This window comes from Plasmopara halstedii (assembly GCF_900000015.1).
Source record: "Plasmopara halstedii genome assembly, contig: Scaffold_1211, whole genome shotgun sequence".
Classification (NCBI taxonomy): Eukaryota; Oomycota; class Peronosporomycetes; order Peronosporales; family Peronosporaceae; genus Plasmopara; species Plasmopara halstedii.
The window spans coordinates 669,677-670,211 of record NW_020188126.1 but is presented as its reverse complement, the minus strand read 5'-3'; positions in this window follow the sequence as shown (position 1 = coordinate 670,211).

Here is a 535-nt window from a genome sequence, read left to right as displayed (position 1 = left end):
AATCGGTGGGTACGTAGTAATGACAAGATACAGTATTTATCATCAGTAAGAATGATATCACCACAAGAGTAAAGCTCCAGGATAAGATGGCACTGCGGCGCACCTTGACCAAATGTAAAATCCACGACACGATCATCGTCTTGAGTGCTGATAGTCTGTTTCCACGCATGTGTTTGCGAAGTTTCGAAGTAAATTGACTTGGTAGCGCACTCCCGGCTTTAGAATCGCGAGCATAATTACTTGTATGAAAGCGCATACCTCCTTTAAGCAATAGAAAAGCTTCGGGAAATGGAAGCCGCTAAAAAAAGGTACAGCTGACCATTATATTCTGCTGCACTTCCCGACAAGAAGTCGGCTTTTGCACCACCTTTATTATAAGCATAAAATTTGCCATTTTCAGTGGCCGTTTTGACTTTCTCTTGTTAAATTCACTACGCGCTTCGCAAGGAGGATTACGCCATAACGTTTTACATTTTGCGGTGCAACGTTTGGTCTAACACGCATGGAGGATCTCTCGTCACTACGTCATGATACG